Raw genomic sequence first — 12059 nt, forward strand, 5'->3', positions numbered from 1 at the left:
TGTGTGTGTATCTGTAACACAGAGATTCTTTTCACCAACGTTAAATGTGTCTTATTCTTTTAAGAAGTTTGATAAGCCCTTTTTTGTCCAACACATTTACTTTGAGGGAAAAAATGTTACTTTAACCTCAAGAAAGGATGCTATAGTATTTTGGAGTGTTAGACTTGTCTAGTTGCTCTCTCTTTGAAAAGATTGTGTGCCTCTTAAGTATGATCTATATATCTTCATACTTTTCATCTTCGGGCCCCTTCCATTTTTACTTATAAACCGACTGCCCTTTCCAGGGGTTAAATTGGAATGTTGGAAGTGTAGATTTTCCATTTGGAGTCGATGGAAATGATCAGTTCTCCCTGGCTTGGATTCCCTTTACCCTTTCTCTCCCTTTACCATATTGTCCTTAGTGGGGTTTTGATCAAATTTAATTTAATGTGTTCATTCACCGTGCATTCACACTGCAAGCAACTTGGTTAATGTGTCGTTCTATTCTGGCCAGTTGTGGGCGGTGCGAGAGGCTCTGATTGCATCTATTGGTCTGGTGCAGCTACAAAGTTTTGAACAGTGGAAATCATCTATGAAGAGCAATGAAGAAAAACAAATCCAAGGCACTCTTAGAAAAAAGTTAAAGCCTTTATTTTAGTGGGTTAACGCCTGGCATCACAGATTAAAAGCTGCACTGATACGTTGCGGCACATCCTGGCCTTCCTCGGTGCTTGCTTAGATTTGGTTTTCTTCATTGCTCTTCATAGTATGAACACTCCAACTTCCAGTGAGCACCTCTCTATGACTAATTGAAGCCAAGGCAGCATTCCTCCCCTGGACCAATCAGGCAAATCCTAACCCTAACCCTAACCCTCACATCAGTAGGGAAACAAGGAAGCACAGAAATCTGATTGGCCGTTGACGGCTGATGACTGCGAAATGTTTAGCCGTGGCAAACGTTTCTTAACAAACAAGCTTGCTGAGCGTCCAGACATCGGCCGAGTTTCCCCAGTCGCTCAGCTCTATAGGAAATGAATGGACTTCTGGTGACTTGCTGACCATGTTGCTTGCAATGTGGACACACAGTCAGTGGATATTTGTGAGGGCCAAGTGGAGAGGAGGATTGCAGGATAGCATGCATCCTCTTTCGCCTTGCCTACAGAGTCTTGAGTCACCATACGTTTACATCGGTGATTCTTCACTCTGATGAAGGAAAGCTAACATACCAAGCATTTAAAATGGAGGGTGTGGATTTTTTTTTCTTTTCTGTACGTTCACATTCTGCCAGACAGACCTCTTTTTTTTGTCTGTCTCACAGCATATTTAACCAATAGCATGTAATGTTTATGTACTCTGCATTTTGTATCTTTGATATAGTGGTGTATGGTCATGGATGGTCGTCTGTTTGTGATGTTTTAACACTAGTTTAGTTTGTTTTTGTGCAGTTGAGATGGGTATAGGAGCAGTTGTCACATACATTTTTTTAGTCTTGTTTGATCAGCCTCTCCGCATTTATGAATGTATTTTGTTTATTCTTATTGATTTTTTTCCCCTCATTTGTGCACTTCTGTTAAGCCAGTTTTGTTAGGAAGACATAAATTAATATATCTTATGATTTGCTTTCATTTGAAACATAGATTCAATGAGCAACTCTGTAAAATTGTCCATAACAAAATATGTTAAAATGTTGTGTCCAAAATATTTATCTGATTCTGTTCAAAGTGCATTAACCTTCATTGCCCTCAATCAGATGCCTTTTTGGAAGAACAACCTGTGTCATATAAGTTTAGAATAGTAATCCTAGTTCATGGGAAGTATTTCAAAAATCATGATTAAACCAGGCTTTTTTTTTAAAAAATGAATATCAGTCATCGTGGATGTCATGCAGTGATACAGGACATACAGTGATCTCTTTATGAATATTTTTGGATAGTTTGAATTTTAGTTATCTTGCAAAATACTTAGCGATAATACTGAGATCATGTCATGTTTTTTTTTTTTTATTTTGTCTCCATCTTTGGTGCTCAGCGCTCATTGCTGTGGTGTTTCTGCACTGCACTTCCCAGAGATCACCTGTCAATCAAACAGTGTGTCCAGTACTGTGACGTCTTTTTCCTGTTGATGAAGTTTGAGTTTCTGTAGGTGGCGCTCTCTTCTTTGTCTGTTCAGCCATGGTGGCTATCGCTGCTCATGCTAACTACCCAGTTCTTCTGTTTATTCTAAACAAACTGGAAATGTAAAACGCATCACGTCCTGTGCACCAGAGGATTCTTTCCCACGAAAGTCCTATACCAGACACCCGGTGTTTAGAACAGCAAATGTAAAAGCTTTCATGAAATGCGTATAGGTTGAATCACAATTGAGTTATATCAATCAGTGATAGAGAGTAGCAAAAGGGACATTTATTAATATGAAATTGTTATTTCTTTAACCTTGCCTTTGAAATACTCCCCATGTCTGTTTTTGCTTGTGACCAAAACTACATCATCATGCATGCACTTTCAACTGTTTGAGTCGCACAGAGGAAGGGAATTGCTGCTCAGCATTAAGAGATTTTACAGTTATGGGCCAATTTCAGGAGGCACCATTGATCCTAAACCAATGCTTTTTTTTCAGTTGCTATTTCAGAAAGCGTGGATTCTTCCATGGTGGCCAGTACATACTCATTATTTATGGAATCCTATTTTAATAGGAGAATGAGATGTAACACTGTCTCAGTGAAAAAACAATTTTAATAGTTGGTCCTAATAAAAACATGACATTTAACATTTAGAGCAGCCATCTGATGAAGGTATGAAGGTCCATTTGGACTGAAACCTTGTTATTTTTCTATATGATAGACTATTAAAGCTTGGACATTTTTTCACAGAGAATGTTGCACCTCATCTTCCCTCTGTTACTTCAAATAATATAGCACCTTTCCCTCTGGTTGGTGGTACACGGTTCTTTCTACAATCCTATTTTCATCTAAATAGAAAACCCTTTCTGTGATCATTTTTGTATTTTGTCACCAACAGAGAGGATTTGTCAGCTGGCATATAGATTCAAATTAAAGGGGCAATAAGTAATTTATTACTTTTATCGCCCTCTATCGGCGACCAGTAGGAATTTCAACAATATGGACAGTTCTCTGCCACAGTTTATGGGGGGGGGGGGGGTTCTTCCAAAACAGAGTACGGGCCAGAAAGTGAGTTTTGAAAGCCAGAAATCTCAGCAGCTGTAATCGGTGATTCACTGCCATTGATCAACAACCCTATCAACGCTCCATAGAAACATTATGGTTATTTTGTGCTATAGGACAGGAAAAAATGCACTTATTGTCCCGTTACATTTTTGAGTTGGTCCTAGCCTGCTATGGGGAAGTGTGTTAACTTTTCTATTAGTTGGACAAGGCTTCGTCCATTGGCCATACTTGTGACGCTGAAAATGGAAGCCACCAAGTAGCTTTTAAAAGGTACAGGACCTCTGTGAGTATATTCAAGTCATATCACAAACAAAACCAGTACCATCTTCTTGTGCCCACTACCCCTCCCCCTCCCTCCTTTTTTTTTTTTATTTCTAATGTCTGAAACTATACTCAAAATAATTGTGTAGTCTAGGCCAGATTTAAATAAAGGTTTTAATTAATAGCCACGCACCATTTGTAGACAGAAAAAGAAAATGTATTCAAAAGCACTTCATTTCTCCATTTTGTGGGACATAATTTATATTCAATTGAAAAAAGGTATTGTCTCAGCCAACCATACATTAGTAATCTGTATATTTCATGCATTATTACTTGTTACTTGTTTTTGTTTTTTTAGAAGTTATGTGCTGCTATTTCATAGTACCAGCAGTGTTATAACAACAGGTAAGAATAAAAAAAAGTCTAATTCATGGTTATTTTGGGGCTCTGTGTCTTCAATAAAGCTCAAAGTTTTACATGTGATGATGATAACATGGCTGAGCTCATGCATTCCTTATCGCAGTAACAGATCACTTGTTTCTTTCAAGGTTAAAATGTATTGCATTCTATATATTAACTTAAAAAATAAGTTAAATCACTGGATACTGACTGACTGGGTACTGTGTCCACAATGCCAATCTCCCATTCACTATCAATGGAGCAACCTACACAGAGGAGGCCTGAGAGGCTGCAATGTCTTAATGAAACACCAGAGGGCGCTGTTGTCTATGTTGTTATCAACCTCTTTCCCTTTGGAATATTATAGTGAATGTGTATTTATCTCTATTTGTCCCTGTTGCTTTATTGGCATGATAAGACTTGGTTCACATTTTCAAAGCAGCGTACAGCAGCATTTACACCAACTCTAATAACACTGACATAAATGGCAGCTTAAATTTAATACTATTAATATCCAAGCCAAGCCATTTATCCTTATTACGACAGGATAGAAAATTAACAGAGGAATATCACCGAATTCAGCAATCGATTTTGTATCTTGGTGCACGGCATGACAGGTTTAAGTTTCAGTTCTCTGCTTAATAGTGCATGGTCAAAAATATTGATTACACTGCCCTAGAGAATATGAATTTTATGAATAATTCAATAGGCTGAGGTTCTGAAACCGAACACTGAACCCTTGAAAAGTTCAGGTGTCACTTCAACTAGATGAGGTGCATTTGTTACAGTGCAAAAAACAGTTCATCCTAATATCCTTCCTATTCATAAAAGTTAATAAACTTAATAAAAATGACAAATTCTGCCAATGTGGGTGAGATAATTCCATTTAAGTCCACTGCAGTTCAACTTGTTTCAGGAACAAGTGTCAGTAGCCTATCTTATAACAAGGCAGAATAAGGCAGATCACTGCAGTAGTATGAAGAAAATGACAGTTGATTATAAGAATTGAATTGATCTCACCTCACATGCAGATTTTTTTTGACTTGCTTTAAGAAAAATCAGACGTTAAGCCTCAATATATGATTAAATGAGTTACTCCAATGGACATTTTTTGCAGTTTAAAGACATTAGAGACCCGATTTGTGATAGCAGTATGGTGCTCCCTGTTGAAAACACTACTGTCTCTATTTATGTCTCTATTTATGTCACTGTTCAGACATTTTCTGACTCTCAGATTGATTGACTGAGCTGTCGATACAAAGGCTGACAGTATGTGACAACTAAACAGGAGTTTTAAATGCATTTTGAGGCTGTAGAATGTCTGGCTCTGTTGGTAATGTTTATGTTTTTTTCAGTCTACGGTACAGCGCATTAGGAAACGCTTATTTTCCATATACTAGTCAAACTTTTCAAGACCAATGTATGTAAAATGAGTCAAAATGTGTATTAGGATGTCACATGCTTCTTAGGGGCGTGTGTGTGTGTGTGTGTGAGAGAGAGAGAGAGAGATACACCACTCATTGCCACCTCCATGTGAGCAAAATTACTCTGTCACACACATATGATAGAAAGAGAGAGAGGACTTCCGGTTGGCGATGTGAGAGTAAAGACGTCGGCTGCAGGTCTCTCAATCATATTGTCAATTTTACTACTTAAACATCAGGTTTTCTTCAACAAAACTGTCACAACTGATCTTGTCAACTCGAGTGACCTTTTTCATCATTAAAATGAGCAACTCCAAACAAAAAATTCCAGCATACAAGCCCCAGTTGCAACACGAGCTAGCGCTAGCCTAGCAAGCAAACTTTCAGCTATGGCGGCTAGCACAGCCTCTACTAATAGCGAAGTTGCTAGCTTACCTGTCGGGGATGCTACGGACACCATCTCCATGAAGCAATTGGTGGCCGAGTTGGCGAAGCAGAGAGCCGCTTTCAAGGATGATGTCTCTGGTCTGATTCAAGAGTCTTTAAAGCCACTTCAGACATCCGTAGATGCCCTTCAGGATACGGTTGGCTCATTCCAAAGAATTTTGAACGATTGACCACAGCTGAAGCTACAATCAAATCTCTCCAAGCTCAGAACCAAGCACTGTTGGATTGTGTAGATGACATCGAAAACAGGTCATGTAGATCCAACTTGAGAATAGTTAACATCCCGGAGGGCAGTGAGAATGGCAAGGACCCGGTTAAGTTCATTTCTGAGCTCCTGGTGGAATGCATGGGTCCTGACGTTTTTACCGCACCGCCGGAGCTGAACGGGGCTCACTGGTCTCTGGCTCCAAAACCGAAAGACGGGAAACCAGCAAGACCATTCGTCGTGTGTTTTCTCAGTTTCTAGCAGAAAGAAGCGGTTTTACGGTGGTCTAGGAATCATGTGGTGAAGTTCCGGGAGACAGCTCTGAGATTCTACTTCGACCTTAGCTCTGCCTTGCCGAAGAAACGTGCAGCCTACAACAGTGTCAAACAGGCACTCTACCAGAAGGGAGTTCGGTTTCGTCTGATGCACCCTGCCTGCCTGATGGTAACCTTCGAGGGGCAGATGCTTACCTTCGAATTGCCTGAAGAAGCCCAGGAATTTTACAATCGGTGGGTAATTAAGAAGTGAAAAAGCGCCTGTAACTTCTTCCGGCGCCGTCATAGTGGGTGGCAGCCCATCACAGCAGCTCCTAGTTTTTCTATACTTTATCTAATTTTTCCTCTATATTTTTGCTACTTTTTTGTTTTTGTTGCACTACTCTTGCACTACTTTCGCACTATTTTAACATATTTTAACGTTCTAGCTCTATGATTAGTGCTACGACGTGATTTTTACCTGCAAGTTAACCGGCCAGCAGACGGGACAGACGATGGTTGCCTATACGCGAGAGGCGCTCCTTGCGTTTCAGGCTAAACCTGCCGCATCCCCGGCGGAAATACCAGCGGAGTTTAGGAGACATCGTCAGGGAACGAGAGCCGGTGTGAGGGTGAGGAATAAGAGAGAGAGGAATAGGAGTTTCAAACCTTGCCTTCCATCGGTCCTCATGGGAAACGTAAGATCGCTGGCCAACAAGACGGACGAACTCTCAGCCCTGGTGAGCAGTCAGCCCGTGTATCGGGAGAGCAGTGTGTTGGGCTTCACGGAGACATGGTAATATGACATGGAAATATCCCGGACTGTTCGGTCGAACTAGCCGGCTTCATGCTAGTGCGTGCGGACAGGGAGAAACAAGCGGTGAGAAGAAAGGAGGAGGTCTGGCCGTCTTTGTTAACTCCAGGTGGTGTAACCCAGGACACATAACTGTGAAGGCACGCATCTGTACTCCAGATATCGAGCTGTTGGCTGTAAGGTTGAGGCCATACTATCTTCCACGGGCGTTTTCGCACGCCATTGTTGTTGTCTACATCCCACCGTCGGCAGTGGCGGTGCGCGCTAGTGACATCATCCACTCCACAGCCGCAGGATTACAAACACAACACCCCAGCGCCTTCATGGCAATCAATGGAGACTTCAACCATGTCCCGCTCTCCAGAACCCTGACTGACTTCACACAGTATGTGACCTGCAAGACAAGGGAGAACAAGACCTTGGACCTGCTGTATGCTAATGTGAAGGAAGCATACAGCTGCACTGCCCTCCCCCCCCCTCGGCAGATCAGATCACAACCTGATACACCTTGTACCGACATACAAGCCTGTTGTCAGGCAGCAGTCCGCCACCACCAGGTCTGTGTTGGTGTGGTCTGAGGAGACTGAGGAGGCCCTCCAGGACTGTTTCCAGACCACGGACTGGGAGCTGTTACAGAAGGACTATGGGGAGGACATCGAGGGTCTCTCCCATTGTATCACAGACTACATCCGCTTCTGTGAGAGCAGCATCATCTCCACCAAGAGGGTGCGCTGCTTCCCAAACAACAAGCCGTGGATCACAAAGGACATTAAAGCTCTGCTGAACAGGAAGAAGAGAGCTTTCATGGCGGGAGAAAGGGAGGAAGTCAAGTCTGTCCAGAGGGAACTGAGGGAGGCCAAGAACAGCTACAGGGGGAGACTGGATAGGAAGCTCCAGCAGAACGATGCTAAGGAGGTGTGGAAGGGGATGAAAAGGATTACTGGCTACAAACAATCAGGTCCATCCGTGGAGGGGAGCCAGGAACATGCAAATGAGCTAAACCTGTTTTTCAATAGGTTTGACTCAGGAAGTGAGTCTCGCCCCCCAACCACCACCACCTCTGCCCCCATCCACACCTCTGCTGCTGCCCCCCACCCTTTGCGCTCCCTTGACGAGCCTGAGGATGACACTAAAGACACTATGGCTCCCCTCTCCCCCCTCCCCCTACGACCACTCCCATAGCACCATGGTCACCCATCCCCGCCTGTCCTCCACACTGGATGACAGCTTAATGACCCCCTTCTCCCACTTCTCCCAGCCCCAGTCTGTCTTCCACATTACATTACATTACGTCATTTAGCAGACGCTTTTGTCCAAGGTGACTTACAATAAGTACATTTTGTCAACAGTAGTGAAACCAACTGTGCATCACAGTCTTCATCAGACTTTTAATAGGAATAAGTAGCATTCGTTGAATTTTATTTTTTTTTTTTCACATCAGAGGACAGTTCAACACCCCCCCTCCCTCCCCCCAGCCCATTCATCACATCCGGCAGGTGAGACGGCAGCTCTCCAAGCTGCGAATAAACAAAGCAAAAGGTCCAGACAACATCAACCTCAGGGTGCTCAAGGCATGTGCTGGGCAGCTGGCAGGAGTGTTCCAGCACCTCTTCAACCTCTCTCTGAGCTGAAGAAAGTGCCCTAGCTGTGGAAGACCTCCTGCATTGTCCCGGTGCCAAGAAAGGTCGTCCCAGTGCTCTCAATGACTACAGGCCAGTAGCTCTGACCTCACACGTCATGAAGACCTTTGAGAGACTGGTTCTGCAGCACCTTAGGCCCCTGGTGGTCGGCTCCCTGGACCCCCTGCAGTTTGCCTACCAGGCCCACATTGGAGTGGAGGACGCCATCATCCACAGAGCTTACTCGCACCTGGAGAGGCCAGGGGGCGCTGTGAGAATCATGTTCTTTGACTTCTCCAGTGCCTTCAACACCATCCGGCCCCTCCTGCTGGCAGAGAAGCTCTCAGAGATGCAGGTAGACCACAACCTCGTGGACTGGATTACAGACTACCTCACCGGCAGGCCGCAGTATGTCCGGCTGCAGGGCAGCCTGTCAGATGTGGTGGTGGGCAACACCGGCGCATCCCGAGGAACTGTATTGTCACCATTTCTTTTCACCCTCTACACCTCGGACTTCTGCTTCAACTCTGGATCGTGCCACTCTACAGAAGTTCTCTGACGACTCCTCCATTGTCGGCTGCATCACGGAGGACAATGAGGAGGAATACAGAGAGCTGGTAGAGAGCTTTGTAGGTTGGTGTGACAACAACCACCTCATCACGAAGACCAAGGAGCTGGTGGTGGACTTCAGAAGGAGCAGGAGGCCCCCAAACCCCGTCACCATCCAGGGGGAGGAGGTGGAGATGGTGAACTCCTATCACTCCTAGGAGTGCAGCTCAGCTGTACTTCCTGAGGAGACTCAGGTCCTTCAACGTGTGCAACAGGCTGCTGCAGATGTTCTACCAGTCTGTAGTAGCCAGTGCACTGTTCTTTGCTGTGGTGTGCTGGGGAGGCGGCATCAAGGCAGGGGAAACAAAGAGACTGAACAAGCTGATGAGGAAGGCCAGCTCTGTTGTTGGACACGAACTGGACAGTCTGGAGGTAGTGGCAGAGAGGAGGATGAGGGGAAAGATAAACTCTATCCTGGAGAACCCACCCTCTCTACAATGTGCTGAGGCTGATGAGGAGCAGCTTCAGCCACAGGCTCCTCCTCCCACGATGCAGGACAGAGCGTCTCAGACGTTCCTTTGTGCCAGTGGCCACTGGACTGTTCAACAGCATCAGCGACCCCTGTGACAGCCAGCCATGACCACCACTTTTCTCAAAAATTGCGATACAATTTGCAAGGTTTTATGTGCTCTTTTTGCGGTAAAATTGCGGGAATTGGGAAAAATTGCAAGAAAAGAAAAAAAAAAAAAGTTTTGCACTCACCTCGATTCTTGCTGCTTTTCTTTTGTTTTGCACGGTCTATGGCAGTAATTTTTGTTGGCAGGTGAGTTTTGTTCATCTTCCACTTGAATGCGCGCTGTGATGACGTAAGTTACCACGACACCGAATGCGACAATTGGTCCAAATCACAAGCGGTCTGTTGATTTGGCCATTTCATGCGGAAAAGTTGCGGCAATTTTGCAAAACTGCAAGCTCTCGCAAATATTGCAGAGATTTCTTGAATTTGCGTTAATTATTGCGATCGCAAATGGCACGCTTTTTAACTGTGAGCCCCTGCCTTCACCCTCTTAATGTATTTAGTAATTTCTCCATTTCCCACACAATTTTTTTTTTCTTTCTCTCCTTCCTTTTATTTGTTTTTTGTTTCACTATTTCAGTATTATTCTTATTTATTATTATTTCTCCCTATATTTTAAAGACAGTAAGTTGTCTTCTGAGTAAAGTAACCCATATAATATAATATGTTTGGCTAATATCCATTTACACTTGCCCGTGTGCTAAGTGCCATATATCTTTATTCAGTCTTTTCTCTCGACAACTTTATTCGATGTTTCTGTAGTAATGTTAATACTTGTATACAAAATGATTGGGAGTACCTTGAGTTAGAATAGTGTTAAAGGGGATGTACTCCTGGAAGAATAGTGAAGTTATGGTGAGCCTGCAGTTTGCCTCAGTTGGGGATGCAAACATAAGCAATGTTTATACTATATTTTATTATGTTCTGTTGTTATCTTGAGTAATTTGGGATTCTGTTAGGGTTATTAGGGAATTGGGAGTGTGCATCCCTGGATTTCAAATCCATTTTGCAGTTTCTACTATTTGTTTTTACCATTCTACTCTATATTCAAAATTGGAGGTGCCTTTGTATGCTTTTCTCATTAAGTGTTGGGCTGTGGTGTGGCAGAGGTGTCATTATCGATAGATTTCATAGATTGTGAACAGACACAGAATAGTAGTCTGGATGTAGGAGGGGTAAGTGTAAGATTTATCTCATGGAATGTAAAAGGCTTGAATGGACCTGTAAAACAAACTAGAGTATTTGCACATCTTAAACTTCTAAAATACGAAATTGCTTTCCTGCAAGAAACGCATTTATTGGTTAACGATCCTATTAGACTAAAAAAATCATGGGTCGGCCAAATTTTTCATTCAAATTTTAATTCCAGGTCACGTGGCACAGCAATCATAATCCATAAAAAGACACTCTTCAACGCCACAAACATAATGTAATGAATGTGGGTTTTGTCCTTATTTAGCAGGAAAACACTGCTATTAATGCCAGAGCCTTTGAATAATCACAATGCGATGATGTGTAGTACAAAAAGGCAATGTTTATTAAATAGACAAATATATAAGCGACTTCATAAAAAGGCGAGGGGTCTACAAACAATTAGGGGCAACTAGCCACACTAGGACAACCAAGGCTTCCACGGAGTTGAAGGACCACTACACACAGGGCTAGACTCTAGCTCTAGCCTCTAAACTGGAGGCACTGCAAATATCAACCAAAACAACACTGCACAGGCATTGCACTACACAACCATCACCGGCTTAAAGTGGAACTAGATGAATATCCCGCCTATGGGCTTACAGTTACCCCTCCCTCATCTGTTCTCCCTCCCCACGCTATTAAAAACAGGCCTACCTACACACATACAGGAATACACAATATTTTTAAGCGTGTATAGGCTACTTAACTCGCCCACTCAGCGAGACCCTCCCCCGGGGTCTGAGCTTGAGACGCCGTCCAACTCCCCGGGGAAACGGCTTCGCTGGATGGCGTGGACAGAGTTCAGTCGGCGTCAGTGTCACACCAGACGGCAGGAAGTAACACACACGGAGCGGTGGCGGCTACTGCACTCTTCTACAGTCCCGGCCCTAACTTTCTACAGGAGGCAGCAGACCTCCCCTCCTAACACAGGAACAGCTAACCACCTACTCTCTCTGTCTTCATCGCCGGCAGTCCTAAGTGACTGCGAACGATACCCTCCCTCCCAAAAGAGTGCCGAGCCGCAACAACAAGATGCTTCCCCCAAATGCGGCATCTGCCCAGTCTTTTGTCTGCTTAGCGTCTCTCCCGTCTCGCAATCAGTCCCACCTGTATTCACTTCAATCAATTCAGTCAATCGGTGAGTCCATGCACA

The sequence above is a fragment of the Centroberyx gerrardi genome, chromosome 18, assembly GCF_048128805.1.
Source record: "Centroberyx gerrardi isolate f3 chromosome 18, fCenGer3.hap1.cur.20231027, whole genome shotgun sequence".
Lineage (NCBI taxonomy): Eukaryota > Metazoa > Chordata > Actinopteri > Beryciformes > Berycidae > Centroberyx > Centroberyx gerrardi.